Source organism: Artemia sp. Qi Xiang Cuo, chromosome 14 (assembly GCF_049724085.1).
Source record: "Artemia sp. Qi Xiang Cuo chromosome 14, ASM4972408v1, whole genome shotgun sequence".
NCBI lineage: Eukaryota > Metazoa > Arthropoda > Branchiopoda > Anostraca > Artemiidae > Artemia > Artemia sp. Qi Xiang Cuo.
The window spans coordinates 462,563-480,736 of NC_142807.1; the positions used below are offsets into that span (position 1 = coordinate 462,563).

Consider the following 18,174-nt stretch of genomic DNA (forward strand, 5'->3'; position numbering starts at 1 on the left):
AACCATACTGATGGTTATTTATGGGAGAATGTTCTACAGTCGTATCAGTACTAAATAACAATTAAGAGAGTCTACGATACACTACCCTTTCGACAGCCTTAGAGATGATCTGAATAAGAGAAATTGTTATATACTTTGGAATTGGAGATGAATCAAATTTTTTATGTAAAGATGAAACGGTAGCAATTTAAAATAAATGAAAGAAAACACCAGACGAAAGCAAAAGGTTATTTATGTGTTAAGAGGGGTTAGAAACAAACTGACCAATTTTTTTAAGAACATTATTACTCATACCAAAACCATCAATTGAACGGCTACTTGGAAGCTGGGAGATAATACTATAAATCACAATATCACTGCATAGGGAAAGGAAAAATGACTTTTCTGCTATGGGAAAACTACTTACTCTATTCTTGGGTTGAATGGGAACTGAAGGAAGAGTGGTGAAATACGAATTGAAGGCGTTTGCTGAAGAATTTTTATCCACAATAGATCCATCAGCATTCCTGTAATGACATGGGGGGGGGGACTGTGTGAGTTTCTTGCGAGAAGTAGCTTCATTAACTACATTCCAAACCTTTCGCGAAGTTCCCCTTACAATCATGGGTTCAAAATGAAAAATGGAGATTTTTAGCTGGGCGTACTGAAATTGTAAGTATATTTTTATAATATTTATCCTTCAAACGCTCCTTCCGTATTTTACTTTTACATCTAGTCTTAATCAGAGATACGTGCATATGTTCAGCATTAATCAGACCTTTAGACATCCATGGGCGTTCGGGCATAGAATTCCTTGGTCTCTTCCTAAGAGGAAAATGCTTATCCAGCAGAGCTCCCATACGACACACAAATAAATTTGTTGCACATTCAACATCATTAGCTTCAAGAACACTAGACCAATCATTACTCTGAAGACTAAGAATTAAATTAGAAATTTCTTTATCTGTAAAAGTTCTAAAAGAAGATTCACCGTGCTCATTCACAGCAATCTCAGTTTTAGGCACAAAGTGATGAATAAATAGGGAAGTAATCAGACAGATCAGTGAAAACAAGACCAGAAGTAAACTTCAATTTTGGAGAATGAGAAATGAAAATATTATCTATCACAGTGGCAGAATTTCTGGTAGGGTCATCACAAGAAGAAAAGAAAAATTATGGATGTAGCCCAGAAAAAGAAGCACACCAAAGAGATGGACACATTCATCAGTTAATCCAACATTTAACATATTATAATTAAAATCTCCCAAAACACAAATACATTTTCTAGAGAAAGTCCCCACACCAGAAAGCTGTTCAAGCAAATCACAGAACAGATGTGTTGGAAAAGGAGGGGGCTTATAAAACAAACAAACAGTATCAAACATGCAAACTGGCTAGTATCACATGTCCTACTATTAGACACTACTGAAGTAAACAAGGATTCAAGGTCATACCGTCTACTAAATTTGATATCAGATTTTATAAATAAAGAAATGCCCCCTGAGCACTTTGTTACCATTCTAGGGACATGAATAGCAATATAACCATGCATATCATAAGCTCTTAAATTTTCACTATCAGATAACCATGTTTCAGTTAAACCAATTACATCAAAAGGGCAAGAATTATCAGACCACAAATATGATTTCAGACTATCCCACGTATCTCGTATCCCATGTACATTCAAACAAAATACATTAAAGCAACTATTTGAAGAGAGAGAAGGCATGATTTTATCACAAAAATCAATAGTAGTGTGATAATTGCAACTAGAATTAACCATAGATTGAAGAAGAGAGTCAAGTGTGTGGGCCTCTTGTTTGCCAGCACTACTTGGTTGCTCAAAGATAACTGATTTAAGAATAGAAGAATTCAAAAGAAAACAAAAATCAGCCAGATTTACCACACATAACAAATTCACACAATATCTTCACAAATGAACAAGATATCAAACAAACAGGCTGAAATAGCAGAGGGTAAAAAGAAACCAAAAAGGTGAATGTTATAGGCAACAAAGAAAAGAAACATAAGAAAAAAAACCTGCAAGACAAAGAACAATAACAAGCTACAAAGCTCAAAAAAATTAAAAAATTACAAACAATTACAAGGACAAAGGCAAAAACAAAATAAAGAAAAAGGCAAAACAATAAAGAAGCAACCAGAGGAAAGAGTTATCAATGGTTTATGGAATTCATTTAAAAAAATAATGTAAAACAACATAAATGCAAGCATAAGTAAAACCATTAAATCATAAAGAGTTAAAAAAAAAACAACAACAAAACAACAGAGCTAAAAGGGGAAAAATGGTTTATTTCAGTCCTGGGAGGGGCTTGGATGGGCTGTAGTTGACTGATGGAGAACATCAACTTGAGATGCCTCTTTAACAGTGATCACTTTACCATCAGAAAGCTTGGTAAGTATTTCTGCTCCACTAGACCATGTAGACCTCTTCCCAAGCTCTGATTTAGCATAGTTAAGTAGCTGAAGTCTAGGCTTTGTAAGTGACTCAGAAATAAAGACACCACTACCTTGCAAACTTTTCTTTTCTCTAAGAATAAACTGCTGCATTCTTGGACTACAAAATTCCACAACAAGTGGGCGAGATTTCAACCCTGAGCCTTGTTTTCCGATCCTTCTAACAGAAACTATGTTATTCTTAGTCAGAGGAATACCAGGAAACCTAGTACTGGAAAATCCAAGAAATTTGCTTTCAGAAGCTTCTGGATAAGGGTCTTCTTTGAAACCACATAGGATCAGCTGATTTGAAATTTTCATTTGGTCAAACTGATCACTCAGACGATCCACATTGAGTTGAATTGGTTTCAGAGATTTTTGCAGATCTGACAAACCTGAGTCAAGCAAATGAAGAGATGATTCAAGCTTTGACATCCTCAAATCATATTGTTTTAGTGATTTTTCCACAAGCACATCAAAATCCATTCTAAGACTATTATATACCTCCTGTTTAATAATTTCCATGTTGTTAGCATCAAAAGCAGCAGGCACATGACTAAAGGCAAGTTTTTAAACAGAGGCTTCAACCAAAGAACCAACCTTATTAGACAGTGCCTCACTGACAACTTCTGCCATAGTAGATTTAAGGTTTTGGTCATTCAGTGAATCTGCAATTAGCTTCTGCTTGTTCTTAAGGGTGTTAATGTGTGAGGTAAGCATACTAATCCTCTCATTAATAGATTCAGCTCTACTGTACTGGATGGAGCAGTCTGATCTCATCTCTCTGTGACTAGGTGGTCTATAGCTCTTTTTTGAGTTGTCACCCATGATGTAGGCTAAAGTGAACTCCAAACTAGGCTAATCAAGCTACAAGCCAACAGCAAAAGGCAAGGGATCTTCCGGCTGGCACAAGCAATTATAAATTATAAAAGGTCATAATAACAGCGAAGCAGAGGTGTAGGCACCAGGCAGAAAAATAAAAAGACTGTACCTGGGTGGTCCCCAATTGCACCCCTGGGGTTGGGGCTGCTAGGCTTGCCTGCCTTTTCCACTGGACTGGTAGGCAGGCTAAACCAGTTCTTCAGAAAAATTCAATTTCACGAGAAGGTTAATGATGCCAGATATTAAACTTAAACAAACAATATAGATTCCAATGTGCTTCTTAATTTTTGAATTTTTTGCCTCGAATTGTCACCCCTCCTCAATACCTTGCTCTTTACGCTAAAATTGTTAGCACTTTTAAAAAAGCTTGATATACTTTTTACGCGCTCCCCGTGTTTCAATTTTAGTAATCAGTCAAACTTTAGCGCAAAGAATAAGATATTGAGGAGGGGCAACCCTTCATATATTGCATAATTTCTGTTCGTTTTTCAAATAATGCCGCTAAATCTAGCTCATCCTTTATGAAAAATACCCCTCCCCATCACGGAACTCTTCCGTGGAAATTTCATCCAACGTAAAGTGCACCTCTCCCCATCAAATTCCCTCTAGACAATTCTTTCCTTGCTGAGAATCCCCCCTCTCTGTAAAATTGCTTGTGGACAATTCATACTGAAAAATTCTCCTTAGCATTTTTTCATTGGAATAAGATTTTAATCTATATATTGGTTTCTTGATCACTCCAGAAATGCCCCCTTCCATGGAAATTATTTCCCAGAAAACAAAATGCACGGAAAAAAGCCCCCGGAACATCTCCATCTAAAAAAATTGTCAAAGAGAATGTAAAACAATTAAAAAGAATTTTGTATTGTAATTCTGTCAATACCCCCAGTTTAACATTTCCCCCAGAATATTCACTCATCAGAAATTTCCCTCCCAAAGGAAGATTCTCCCCTTAGAAATCCATCCCAACCACAACTTCCCCCCCTGGCTAAGGTGCATCTTCGCACTATTAAACGTTTTATGGAGAGTCCGTAACTACAGGAAGTCCGTGCTAGTGTTTCAACAAACTCAACAGAAACTTTATGAGCGCTTGGACCTAAAAAAAATAAAAACATCTTCTCCTAACATAATTTGTCCACTAAAAATGATTTGGATTTTTTTTTTTGCTGGTCTGTCTCTTGTCAAATCCTTTCCCTAATTAATAAAGTTTAAATGGCTTATCAAGTTGTTTTCTACCCTCTGGCACCTGCATGCTACCCTTAATGGGGTTATGATAAGACAAAGTTGTGACATCACAAACAGGGTTCATAAGCAATGTCAGTTAGATAAATAGAAATAGGATTTTGGAATATATTTTAATGAACAAGGTTAAAAGCTGAAGTTGTGTAAGGTAAGCAGTGATTTATAATTATGATAGTAATATAGGATGAAATTTGAGCTAAAACGAACTAGTAATGTGTAATAATTTTCATTATATGGAGGGGGGAGGAGTGGAGATAGGTACTTTAAAGTACCTTCCCGGGACATACCTTAGCACGTAGACCCATCCCTGAAAGTTTCATTTTCCTAACCCAACCCCTTTCCAAGATAGAGCATATGTGCTCTACAGTTAAAGGGGAATTTATCTGCACCTTTAACCTGTCTAGTATTAGGTCATCTTGGGTTGCAAGGTTGGTTGATTTTATATATAGGACCATAATGAAACAGTTAAGAAATCAACACACTAATAGATATAGAATTCAATGCTGTATCCAAATATAACAATAATTTTGGTAAAGGGGTAGTTTAGTTCCCCCTAATAAAAAACAACTTATTTCTAACTGTATATTATTCACTCAATTAGGCTGTAAAGTTGCACATACACTATTCATTAAAAGCAGATTGTAAACAACTCACATCTTACTGTATATCCCAGTCCTTTTGGTAGGGCCTCTGCACCCTATACTGCAGGGGGAACTAATCTGCACATTTACCATAATTTCTTCTGGAAATTCACATCCTACATTCTATAAATCAAGCGTTTAGGATACACGAAAGGGATTTAAGGGTGGGCTGCAGCATTGTTGATAGGTTTGTCTAGACCCGAAACCTGAGTGAGCTGAAAACTAAACCAAGATTAGATTTTTTAAGTTCAAGGCTAGTCAATGGACATTCCAAAATTTTCTAAATTTCTAAAATTGATTTCCAAATGAGACAATTTTTATTCAGATAGAGGATTGAATTCCTAATTGAATGGTATGTTTGTTTCTTAGCTTCTGTTTAGCAGTGTTTTGGGCTCTAAAACAGTAGCAAACTTAAGGGGAGTCATAAAACTTCAAAAGGCATAAATGTAAGTAAATTTAAATAAAATATTTCTAAATTAAATAGATGGTCTTATTTGAGAGTTTCTTCTTTTGTGGACATGCTTCTCTAGGGGGGGGGCATATTCCGGGGAGGGGGGGTTGTATTTTTTGCTGTTTTTTTCAGGGGGTATTTTCTGTGGGGGTATTTTCGGGGGGGGGGGGGTAAATGCTGGCCACCCCCTAATGTTGCATGTTTGAGTGCTGCCTAAGTGTTATCAAAGCTCATCATTCCATGAGAACTCTATGAGACGTGTTAAGCCTACTTCTCATTTTGTGTTTCAATTAAACAATAGTTAGTTTGTAATTTTTATAAATAAATAGCCATCTACCTTTTTTTTAACTTTTTTTTCAACTATATGCTTTTTCAGCCCTATCTAATGTAAATTTGAAGTTATAGGGGGGTTGAAGTTCTTTATATTGCCCACATTCCACATTATGTACTTGTCTATTATAGCGACCACAGCCAAGAAGTAAAACTAGGTCAACTCACGTGATATTTTCTTGGCGCCTACGGTTCTGTTAGTTTCAAATTTATTAGCCTACTCCAATGCTGAAGCATATTTTACATTGCCAACACTGCTCAATTGGTATTTGTGTATTATACAGAACACAGCCAAGAAGTACAGCTAGGTAAACTCGCAAGGTCATTTTGGTGCCTACGACTTTATTAGTTTCAACTTTTTAGCATACTCCAATGCTAAGGGATATTTTATATTCGCAACACTGCTCAACTGGTATTTATCTATTATGCCGAACGCAGCCAAGAAGTAAAGCTAAGTTAAGTCACAAAATCTTCTTGTCATTTCTAACCGTTTCCATAGATTGACACCAATGATTTTATTCCCACATTTATGTCAAGTTGCGTGAGAATTACCATCCCCTAAGACTTACCTTAACTGTTAAGCAGTTTTAGCCCTTTTTACCACTTTCATAAAATGAAAGTAGGGATGCTTGAATTAGGGAAAGTAGGGAAAGTAGGGATGATTTGAATTATAGGGATGAGACAAAGCGAGCTTTGTCTCATCCCTATAATTCAAATCATCATTAAGTTAGCTTTATGCAAATGAGTTACCTTTGATGCGTCTAATAATGTAGTCGATACTGGACGAGATCCCAGATACCTTTAAGTTACAGGTTATTATCCTGTTTGACAAGTTTTGACTCATATCTAGTTCAAAATGTAATATGTTAGGTCGCTTTATACAATATCCCCTCATATTCCCTAATAGGTTACTATTCACCCCCAAACCCATCCAATTAAAATTTTATGATAGCCATTCTTTTCAATGTATTTGAGAGTTAAAGAAATTAGGTCTTTAAGAATGACAACCCCCCACAGCCCTCAGGGTAAGGGTTGTAAATTATGCCCTGGGGGCATATACGGTTTTTACAAATAGCAGTGTTGTAAAAACTTAAAAATGGGCTCATTCGATTATAAATTGAGAGAGCTAGTGGTCTGTTTAATAGTCGAAAGTAATTTAAATGCAACAAACCCCCCTCTCACGCCCACCATTTCCCCAAAGAAATCCAATCAACATTTTGAGATAATCATTTTGTTCAACGTATTCCAAAGGTCCATAAATTATATCTTTGAGGATGGCGAACCCCCCACAGCCCCCAGGGTAAAGGTTGTAAGTTATGCCCAGGGGGAATATAAGGTTTTTTTTTATAGAAAGTTTTGTCAAAAAGGGCTGAAACTTCAAAAAGGGCTCATTCAATTGGAATTGAGAGGGCTAGTGCCCTTATTAATAGTCAAAAGCGATTGGAGGGCGAATGCCCCCCCCCCACACCAATAATTTCCCCAAACACTTCCGATCAAAATTTTTATATAACCATTCTGTAGAACGTAGTTGAAGGGTCATGAAATTATGTTTTTGAGTATGACCCCCCCCCCCACAGCTCTCAGGGCTAAGATTGTAAGTTATGCCCTTGGGGCATATAATGTATTTAATAAAAACCGTTGTCGTAAAAACTTCAAAAAGTGGTCATTGGATTGGAAATTGAGTTGTCCTTTTTAATGGTTGAAAGTAATTGGAGGGAGTTCACCCCGCGCCATCATTTCCCCAAACATTTTCGATCAACATTTTGATATGGCCATTTGGTTGAACGTAGTTTAAAGGTCTGGACATTATGTTTTTGAGGATGGCAACCCCCCCGCAGAGCCCTCGGGACGAAGGTCCTAACTTATGCCCTGGGGGCATACATAGTTCTCATAAAAAGTTTTGTCGTATAAGCTACAAAAGGGGCTCATTCGATTGGAAATGGAGAGCACAAGTGCCTTTTTTATTATTCGAAAATGATCAGAGGACAAATGCCCCCCCCCCATGCCCTTCATTTCCCCAAACACTTCCAATCAAAATTTTTGAGAAAGCCATTTTGTTCAGCGTGTGAGAAAGGCCTAGAAATTATATTTTTGAAGACAAAAAATCTCCCAGGGTTCAGAGCAAAGGTTGTAAGTTATGCCCTGTTGACATATAAGGTTTTTATAGAAATTCCATTCATATAAACTTCGGAGGGGGGCTCATTGGATTGGTAATCAGATGCTCTAGTGCTCTTTTAAAGAGTCAAAGTGATCGGAGGGCAGCTACCCCCTCCCCACAACACACGTCGTATTTTCCCGAAACGTATCTAATAGAAATTTGAGATAACCATTCTATTCAACATAGTCTTAATATCATATGACAAGGCTTTTGGGATTGAAACAAACCCCAGAGATTAGGGGCAAGAGTTTTAAGCAATGCCAGTAGAAAGGGGTAAGAAGGTACGAGACGAACACTCTGCTGCCATCTATAATCGAGTCTAATGGTACCTAACCACATAGACAAGTGTATTGATCCATGAAGGGGGACAGGATTTCTGAGAAATTGATTTACTTAATCGACTGGGACAAGAAACATGAGGGGATTTCATTTTTAAATATGGTTTCTCTGATCTTTAGGTCTGAGAGATAAATATTAATATTCTTTCAAAACCTTAATTGTGTAAGTAGGAACACCTTAGATAAATTTTCAGAAATTCATACAATATCAAGACAGATTGAATATATTTTACGCGGGAAATGGTTTCCTGGGAATTTCAAATGTAACAGCGCAGGGATGCCGAAACAAAGGAACACACAGGAATTACTTTAGGGGATTATTTGGGCGAAAAAAATTAATCGGTATTTTAGGGATTTTTTGGGCGAAAGAGCTTGGGACATTTTAGAAGATGAGTTGGGGTGAAACTCTGTGGTTGTTATAATACACAAGTTCCATTTGAACAGTGTTGTAAGGTCCCCTACCCCAACCCCAAAGGGCCCCCTACCCCCGCGCCCCCCAAAGGGCCCCCTATCACCGAGCCCCCAAAGGGCCCCCTTCCCTCCGGGCCCCAAAGAGCCCCCCCCCCCCGACCCCCAAAGGGTCCCCCTCCCCCGGGCCCCCAAAGAGCCCCCTCCCTAGTTTAGAGTTTTAGTTTGCCTTTAGCTTACAGTTTTAGTAAGAGTTATAGTTTAGTTTAGTTGTAGTTCGGAGTCTAGAGTCTTAAGTTAGAATCACTGCACTTAGAGTTTTAGTTAAAGCTATAGTTTTATATAGTTTTAGCTGTGTTTTTGGACTTGTAGTTTAGTTTTAGCTAGACGTTTTAGTTTAGAATTTTAGCCTAGAGTCATAGATTAGAGTTTTTCGTTACACTTTTAGTTTAGTTTAGTATTAGTTAAGAGTTTTAGTTTAGAGTTGTAGTTTAGTTTTAGTAAAGAGTTTTAGTTTAGAGTTGTAGTTTAGTTGTAGTTAAGAGTTTTAGTTTATAGTTTATAGTCTTAGCTTAGAGTTTTAGTTAGAGTTATAGTTTAGTTTTAGTTAAGAGTTTTAGTTTAGAGTTTAAGTTTGGTATTAACTTACAGTTTTAGTTAGAGTTATAGTAGTTAAGAGTTTAGAGTTTAGAGTTTTAGTTTAGAGTCTTAGCTTAGAGTTTTAGTTAGAGTTATAGTTTAGTTTAGTTTTATTTAAGAGTTTTTGTTTAGAGTTTAGATTCTTAGCTTAGAGTTTTAGTTAGAGTTTAGAGTTTTAGTTTAGAGTCTTAGCTTAGAATTTTGTTCTAGTTATAGTTTAGTTTAGTTTTATTTTAGAATTTAGAGTTTTAGTTTAGAGTCTTAGCTTAGAGTTTTTGTTAGAGTTATAGTTTAGTTTAGTTTTATTAGGAGCTTTAGTTTAGATCTCTAGTTTAGTTTTACTTAAGAGTTTAGTTTAGAGTTTATGATTTTAGTTTAGAGTTTTAATTTAGAGTTTTAGTTAGAGTTACCTTTTTAGTTTAGTTTTATTTAAGAGTTTTAGTTTAGATATTGGAGTTTTAATTTTGAGTCTTAGCTTAGAGTTTTAGTTAGAGTTATAGTTTTGTTTAGTTTTAATTCAGAGTTGTTTAGTTTTAGATAAGAGTTTTAGTTTAGAATTTAGAGTTTTCGTTTCAATTTTAGTTTAGTTTTAGTTAACACTTTTAGTTTAGAGTTGTAGTTTAGTTTTAGTAAAGAGTTTTAGTTTAGAGTTTAGAGTTTTAGCTTAGAGTTTTAGTTAGAGTTATAGTTTAGTTTCATTTTTGTTAAGAGTTTTAGTTTAGACTTTAGAGTTTTAGTTTAGAGTTTAGAGTTTAAAATAGAGTTATTTTAATTTTTAAGATAGAGTTTAGTTTAATTTATGTTAAGAGTTTTAGTTTAGAGTTTTAGTTTAGTTTTAGTTAAGAGTTTTAGTTTAGAGTTGTTGTTTAGTTTTAGATATTAGTTTTAGTTTTGAGCTTTAGTTTGATATCAGCTTAGAGCTTTAGTTAGAGTTATAGTTTAGTTTAATTTTTGTTCATAGTTTTAGTTTAGAGTTGTAGTTTAGTTTAGTTGTAGTTCAGAGTCTAGAGTTTCAAGTTAGACACTGCACTTAGAGTTTTAGTTAGAGTTATATTTTATTTTAGTTTTAGTTAAGTGTTTTTGGACTTGTGGTTTAGTTTTAGCTAAACGTTTTAGTTTAGGGTTTTAGCCTAAAGTCATAGCTTAGAGTTTTTCCTTGCACTTTTAGTTTAGTTTAGTTTTAGATAAGAGTTTTAGTCTAGAGTTTCAGTTTGGTATTAGCTTACAGTTTTAGTTAGAGTTATAGTAGTTAAGAGTTTAGAGTTATAGTTTAGAGTCTTAGCTTAGAGTTTTAGTTAGAGTTATAGTTTAGTTTATTTTTAGTTAAGAGTTTTTGTTTAGAGTTTAGAGTCTTAGCTTAGAGTTTTAGTTAGAGTTTAGAGTTTTAGTTTAGAATCTTAGCTTACAGTTTTAGGTCGATTTATAGTTTAGTTTAGTTTTAGTTGAGAATTTAGATTTTTAGTTTAGAGTCTTAGCTTAGAGTTTTTTTTAGAGTTATGGTTTAGTTTAGTTTAGTTTTAGTTAGGAGCTTTAGATTAGATCTCTAGTTTCGTTTTACTTAAGAGTTTTAGTTATGAGTTTTTAGTTTTAGTTTACAGTTTTACTTTAGAGTTTTATTTAGAGTTATAGTTTTAGTTTAGTTTTAGTTAAGAGTTTTAGTTTGAATATTGGAGTTTTAGTTTTGAGTCTTAGCTTAGAGTTTTAGTTAGAGTTAAAGTTTAGTTTAGTTTTAATTCAGACTTTTAGTTTAGAGTCTTAGCTTGGAGCTTTAGTTTAGTTTAGTTGTAATTCAGAGTCTAGAGTTTCAAGTTAGACTCTCAGCACTTAGAGTTTTAGTTACAGTAATATTTTATTTTAGTTTTAGTTAAGTGTTTTTGGACTTGTAGTTTAGTTTTAGCCAAACTCTTTATTTTAGAGTTTTAGCCTATAGTCATAGCTTAGAGTTTTTCATTGCACTTTTAGTTTAGTTTAGTTTTAGATAAGAGTTTTAGTTTAGAGTTTCAGTTTGGTATTAGCTTACAGTTTTAGTTAGATTTGTAGTTGTTAAGAGTTTTACTTTAGAGTTTAGAGTTTTAGTTTAGAGTCTTAGCTTAGAGATAGTTAGTTAGAGATTTAGTTTAGTTTAGTTTTAGCTAAGAGTTTTTGTTTAGAATATAGTGTCTTAGCTTAGAGTTTTAGTTCTATTTATAGTTTAGTTTAGTTTTAGTTGAGAATTTAGAGTTTTAGCTTAGAGTCTTAGCTTAGAGTTTTGTTAGAGTTATAGTTTAGTTTAGTTTAGATATGGGAGTTTTAGTTTTGAGTTTTAGCTTAGAGTTGTAGTTAGCAGTATAGTTTAGTTTAGTTTTAATTCAGAGTTTTAGTTTAGAGTCTTAGCTTAGAGTTTTAGTTAGAGTTGTAGTTTAGTTTAGTTTTAGTAAAGAATTTTAGTTTAGAGGTGTTGTTTAGTTTTAGATAAGAGCTTTAGTTTAGGGTATAGAGCATTAGTTAGAGTAATAGTTTAGTTTAGTTTTAATTCAGAGTCTTAGTTTCGAGTCTTAGCTTAGAGTTTTAGTTAGAGTTATAGTTTACTTTAGTTTTAGTTAAGAGTTTTAGTTTAGACTTATAGTTTAGTTTTAGTTAAGAGTTTTACTTTAGAGTTGTAGTTTAGTTTTAGTAAAGAGTTTTAGTTTAGAGTTGTAGTTTAGTTTAGTTTTAGTTACGGGTTTTAGTTCAGAGTTATTGTTTGGTTTTAAATATGAGTTTTAGTTTAGAGTTTTAGTTTGACATTAGCTTGCAGTTTTAGCTAGAGTTATAGTTTAGTTTAGTTGTAGTTCAGAGTTTAGAGTTTCAAGTTAGACTCTCAATAATTGGAGTTTTAGTTAGAGTTATATTTTGTTTTAGTTTTAGTTAAGTGTTTTTGGACTTGTAGTTTAGTTTTAGCTAAACGTTTTAGTTTAGAGTTTTAGCCTAGAGTCATAGCTTAGAGTTTTCCTTGCACTTTTAGTTTAGATTTAGATAAGAGTTTTAGTTTAGAGTTAAAGTTTGGTATTATCTTACAGTTTTAGTTAGAGTTATAGTAGTTAAAAGTTTTAGTTTAGAGTTTAGAGTTTTAGTTTAGAGTCTTAGCTTAGAGTTTTAGTTAGAGTCATAGTTTATTTTAGTTTTAATTCAAAGTTTTAATTTAGAGTCTTAGCTAAGAGTTTCAGTTAGAGTTATAGTTTAGTTTAGTTTTAGTTAAGAATTTTCGTTAAGAGGTGTTGTTTAGTTTTAGATAAGAGTTTCAGTTAGAGTTATAGTTTAGTTTAGCTTTAATTTAGAGTCTAGAGTTTAAATTTATAGTGTTAGCTTAGAGTTTTAGTTAGAGTTATAGTTTACTTTAGTGTTAGTTTAAAGTTATAATTTAGTTTAGTTTTAGTTAGGAGCTTGAGTTTAGATCTCTAGTTTCGTTTTACTTAAGAGTTTTAGTTTAGAGTTTATAGTTTTAGTTTACAGTTTTACTTTAGAGTTTTAGTTAGAGTTATAGTTTTAGTTTAGTTTTAGTTAAGAGTTTTAGTTTAAATATTGGAGTTTTAGTTTTGAGTCTTAGCTTAGAGTTTTAGTTAGATTTATAGTTAGTTTAGTTTTAATTCAGTTTTAGTTTAGAGTCTTAGCTTAGAGTTTTAGTTAGACATATATTTTAGTTGAGTTTTAGTTAAGAATTTTAGTTTAGAAGTGTTGTTTAGTTTTAGATAAGAGTTTTAATTTAGAGTTTAGAGTTTTAGTTAGAGTTATAGTTTAGTTTTAGTTAAGAGTTTTAGTTTAGACTTATAGTTTAGTTTTAACTAAGAGTTTTAGTTTAGAGTGTTAGCTTAGAGTTTTAGTTAGAGTTATTGTTTACTTTAGTTTTAGTTAATAGTTTTAGTTTAGACTTATAGTTTAGTTTTAACTAAGAGTTTTAGTTTAGAGTTTAAAGTTTTAGCTTAGCGTCATAGCTTAGAGTTTTAGTTAGAGTTATAGTTTAGTTTAAATTTAGTTAAGAGTTTTAGTTTAGACTTCAGAGTTTTAGTTTAGAGTTTAGAGTTTTAGTTAGAGTTATAGTTTAGTTTAATTTTTGTTAAGAGTTTTAGTTTAGAGTTATAGTTTTGTTTTGTTGTAGTTCAGAGTCTAGAGTTTCAAGTTAGACTCTCAGCACTTAGAGTTTTAGTTAGAGTTATATTTATTTTAGTTTTAGTTAAGGGTTTGTAGACTTGTAGTTTAGTTTTAGCTAAACGTTTTAGTTTAGAGTTTTAGCCTGGAGTCATAGCTTAGAGTTTTTCCTTGCACTTTTTAGTTCCGTTTAATTTAAGATAATAGTTTTAGTTTAGAGTTTCAGTTTGGTATTAGCTTACAGATTTAGTTAGAGTTATAGTAGTTAAGAGTTTTAGTTTAGAGTTTAGAGTTTTAGTTTATAGTTTTAGCTTATAGTTTTTGTTAGAGGTATAGTTTATTATAGTTCTAGTTAAGAGATTTAGTTTAGAGTTTTAACTTGGTTTATAGTTAGAGTTGGATATAGTTAGAGTTTAAGTTGGATATAGTTAGAGTTATATTTTTTTTTGGTTTTAGTTAAATGTTTTTGGACTTCTAGTTTAGTTTTAGTTAAACGTTTTGGCTTAGAGTATTAGGCTAGAGTCATAGCTTAGAGTTTTTCGTTGCATTTTTAGTTTAGTTTAGTTTTAGATAAGAGTTTTAGTTTAGAGTTTCAGTTTGGTATTAGCTTACAGTTTTAGTTAGATTTGTAGTAGTTAAAAGTTTTAGTTTAGAGTTTAGAGTTTTAGTTTCGAGTCTTAGCTTAGAGATAGTTAGTTAGAGATTTAGTTTAGTTTAGTTTTAGCTAAGAGTTTTTGTTTAGAATATAGTGTCTTAGCTTAGAGTTTTAGTTCTATTTATAGTTTAGTTTAGTTTTAGTTGACAATTTAGAGTCTTAGCTTAGAGTCTTAGACTCTCAGCACTTAGAGTTTTGTTAGAGTTATAGTTTAGTTTAGATATGGGAGTTTTAGTTTTGAGTTTTAGCTTAGAGTTGTAGTTAGCAGTATAGTTTAGTTCAGTTTACATTCAGAGTTTTTAGTTTACAGTCTTAGCTTAGAGCTTTATTTAACTAAAGTTAGGTATAGTTTTAGTTCGGGAGATTATTATAAAGGTTTTGTTTTGCTTTATATAAGATTTCTAGTTTAGAGTTTAGAGCTTAGAGTATTAGTTAGATTTATAGATTAGTTTACTTCTTGTTTAGAGGCTTAGTTTCGAGTGTTAGCTCAGAGTTTTAGTTAGAGCTAAAGTTTAGTATAGTTTTAGGTAAGAGTTTTAGTTTAGACTTATAGTTTAGTTTTAGTTAAGAGTTTTACTTTAGAGTTGTAGTTTACTTTTAGTAAAGAGTTTTAGTTTAGAGTTGTAGTTTAGTTTAGTTTTAGTTAAGAGTTTTAGTTTAGAGATATTGTTTAGTTTTAGATATGAGTTTTAGTTTAGAGTTTTAGTTTGATATTAGCTTCGGGGCAAGTCCGCTACCCATTACGCAATTATAAGACATGAGTATAGATGAAAACACCAGCATAAAATCAAGAAGAGCAGTCAGTGGAAGTATTTTCAACCGAGCGTAAGCCTCACTTGCATACAGACCCATTATACTTTGTAGAGATTTTTCTCTACAAAACAGTAACTGTAAACTGTAACTGTAACTGTAAAAACTGTAACCAAACTGAGTTTTAATTAGAGTTATAGTTTTAGTTTAGTTTTAGTTAAGAGTATTAGTTCTGAGCCGTATTTGATTTAAGAGTTATAGCCTCCAGGTAACAGTTCTAGTTGAGAGTCTTAGCGTAGAATTATATTCGTAAATACGATTTATTCCAATTTTAGTTAATAATTTTAATTTAGAGTTTTAGCTTAGAGTTATAGTTTTAGTTTAGTTTTAATTAAGAGTTTTAGTTTAGAGATTGGAGTTTTAGTTTCGAGTCTTAGCTTAGAGTTTTTTAGAGTTATAGTTTAGTTTAGTTTTAATTCAGAGCTATAGTTTAGTTTAGTTTTCGTTAACAGTTTTAATTTAGAATTGTAGTTTAGTTTTAGTTAAGAGTTTTAGTTTAGAGTTGTAGTTTAGTTTTAGTTGAGATTTTGAGTTTAGAGATTAAGCTTAGAGTTTTAGTTAGAGTTATAGTTTTAGTTTAGTTTTAGTTAGGAGTTTTAGTTTAGTGTTATAGTTTAGTTAAGAGTTTTAGTTTAGCGTAAAGAGCTAGGTGTTGAACACATTTTTTCTTTGAAATGCTAGACTTGGAATATTTTTATTACGGTTTACATACAAAAAAGTTAGGTTTCTCCACGTTTAAGTTAGGTTAGGTTATCATGAGCGCTCATAAACTAAACTAAAACTAACGCTCTAAACTAAAACTCAAAACTCTAGCTAAAACTATAAGCTAAGACTCTAAACTTAAACTTAAACGCTCTAAACTAAAACTCTAAACTCTAGCTAATACTCTAAGCTAAGATTCTAAACTCTAAACAAAAACTCTTAACTAAAACTAAACTAAACTATAATTTTAACTAAAACTCTAAGCTAACACTCTAAACTAAAACTCCAAACTCTAAACTTAAAATCTTAACTACTATAACTCTAACTAATACTGTAAGCTAATACCAAACTGATACTCTAAACTAAAATTCTTATCTAAAACTAAACTAAACTAAAAGTGCATTGAAAAACTCTAAGCTATGACTCTAGGCTAAAACTCTAAACTAAAACGTTTAGCTAAACTAAACTACAAGTCTAAAAACACTTAACGGAAACTAAAATAAAATATAACTCTAACTTAAACTCTAAGTGCTGAGAGTCTAACTTGAAACTCTAGACTCTGAACTACAACTAAACTAAACTATAACTCTAACTAAAACTGTAAGCTAATATCAAACTAAAACTCATATCTAAAACTAAACAAAAACTCTAAACTAAAACTCTTAACTAAAACTAAACTAAACTACAACTCTAAACTAAAACTCTTAACTAAAACTAAACAACCACTCTAAACTAAAACTCTTAACAAAAATTAAACTAAACTACAATTCTAAACTAAAACTCTTAACTAAAATTAAACTAAACTATAACTCTAAGTAAAAGTCCAATCAAAGACTCTAAATTAAAACTCTGAATTAAAACTAAACTAAACTATAACTCTAACTAAAACTCTAAACCATAAACTAGAGCTCCTCTCTAAAGCTAAACAACACCTCTCACCTAATATTCTGAATTAAAAACTAAACTAAATTGTAACTCTAAGTAAAACTCTAATCTAAGACTCTAAAATTAAACTCTAAGTTAAAATTAAACTAAACTATAACTCTAACTAAAACTCTAATTTACGACTAAAAAGTAAAACTCCAGTATATACACAAAATTAATCTATAGCGCTAAAAAAGCCTCAAAGCTAAGGATCTAAACTGGAACCCTAAATACTCACGTGAAACTAAAGTAAACTAAAAATCGAAATAAAACTCTAAGCGAAGATTCTAAACTAGAACTCTAAACTCTAACTAAAACTCTAAGCTAAGATTCTAAACTCTAAACAAAAACTCTTAACTAAAAGTAAACTAAATTATAACTCTAACTAAAACTCTAAGCTAAGACTCTAAACTAAAACTCTAAACTCTAAACTAAAACTCTTAACTACTATAACTCTAACTAAAACTGTAAGCTAATACCAAACTGAAATTCTAAACTAAAACTCTGATCTAAGACTAAACTAAACTAAAACTGCAATGAAAAACTCTAAGCTATGACTCTAAGCTAGAACTCTAAATTAAAACGTTTAGCTAAAACTAAACTACAAGTCCAAAAACACTTAACTAAACCAAAATAAAACTCTAACTATAACTCTAACTAAAACTCTAAACTAAAACTCTTATCTAAAACTAAACAATGCCTCTAAACTAAAATTCTTAACTAAAACTAATCTAAACTATAACTATAACTAAAACTCTAAGCTAAGACTCTAAATTAAAACCCTGAATTAAAACTAAACTAAACTATAACTCTAACTAAAACTCTAATATAAAACTCAAGACTTATTCTCCAACACCCTGACAATAACAAAAACTAAACTAAAAACACAACACTAAAAATGAGACCAAATGAAAAATGCAAACTAAAACTATAAACTCTAAACTAAAACTTTCCAGTATAACTTCGCTATAGATCTAAACTAATGCTTCTAATTAAGACTAAACTAAACTAAAACTCTAACAAAAACTCCAAGCTAAGACTCTAAACTAAAACTCTAAATTCTCAACTAAAACTAAACTAAACTATTAATAGAACTAAAACTCTAAGCTAAGACTCTAAACTAAAACTCTAAACTCTAACTAAAACTCTAAGATAAGGCACGGGAATCTAAACAAAAGCTCTTGGCTAAAAGTAAACTAAACTACACACCTAACTAAGATCTCAATCAAGTACTTATCCAGAACTCTAAATTAAGACTCTTACACTCTGAAACTCGGGCTAAAACAAAGGGCTTATACCAGACTAACGCCTTTAACTGAATTTCTTAATTAACACTCAACAGTGATAACCTTGCAAGAAAAAACTCTAAGCTAAAAAGTTTAGCTAAAACTATACTACAAGTCGAAAAACACTTAACTAAAACTAAAATAAAATATAACTAAAACTCCAAGTGCTGA

At 32.1% G+C, this 18,174-nt stretch overlaps 1 pseudogene; it reads right to left on the bottom strand.

Annotated features, from left to right (window-relative positions):
• Positions 1-2,051: 2,051 nt before the first annotated feature.
• On the bottom strand, positions 2,052-3,497 carry LOC148944028 (uncharacterized; annotated as a pseudogene).
• Between the last annotated feature and the right edge of the window lie 14,677 nt (positions 3,498-18,174).